Consider the following 468-nt stretch of genomic DNA (forward strand, 5'->3'; position numbering starts at 1 on the left):
TCAAATTTTAATTTTAAAATTTGGTTGGGGTGCGCCTGCCCAGGCAATAGTGCAACGCACTGGGCGACACCTGAGGGCCCCAGTGGCAAGCCACTGTGGTGAGCCCTCCCCCATAAAAAATAAATTTAATATCGTTGTGGGCACATGGCCCACATATCAGATATTAAACTGATAAGAACAGATACTACACTTGATCTTAGCCAAAAGGCCGAGAAAGGTATGAGTTGTTAGCCGTGCCCTCCCCTCTATTTGTAGCCTCTCGGCCTCCCGTCCCCTCTTCGCTAGGCGAGGTGGTACTAAAGGAGTCGCCTCTCGCGCGCGGCTGCGGAGCGCGGACGCTGCGCTGCGTGCCCCCCGGCCCCGAGCCAGCCTCTTTGTTGCATGGGCCTCCAGCGAGACGGCCTTTCCCGATGAGGCCTGTATTATGGGCCTGAGTTGCTCACGGCTCTTCTTGGAGGCCGAGCCCTA

General features: G+C 56.0%; 1 non-coding gene across 1 annotated transcript; it reads right to left on the reverse strand.

The window, feature by feature from the left end:
• Window positions 1–24: 24 nt before the first annotated feature.
• On the reverse strand, window positions 25–221 carry LOC123081257 (U2 spliceosomal RNA). The gene has a single exon (XR_006438725.1). It is a non-coding gene; the product is annotated as a U2 spliceosomal RNA (small nuclear RNA).
• Window positions 222–468: the final 247 nt, after the last annotated feature.

This window comes from Triticum aestivum, chromosome 3D, assembly GCF_018294505.1.
Source record: "Triticum aestivum cultivar Chinese Spring chromosome 3D, IWGSC CS RefSeq v2.1, whole genome shotgun sequence".
Lineage (NCBI taxonomy): Eukaryota > Viridiplantae > Streptophyta > Magnoliopsida > Poales > Poaceae > Triticum > Triticum aestivum.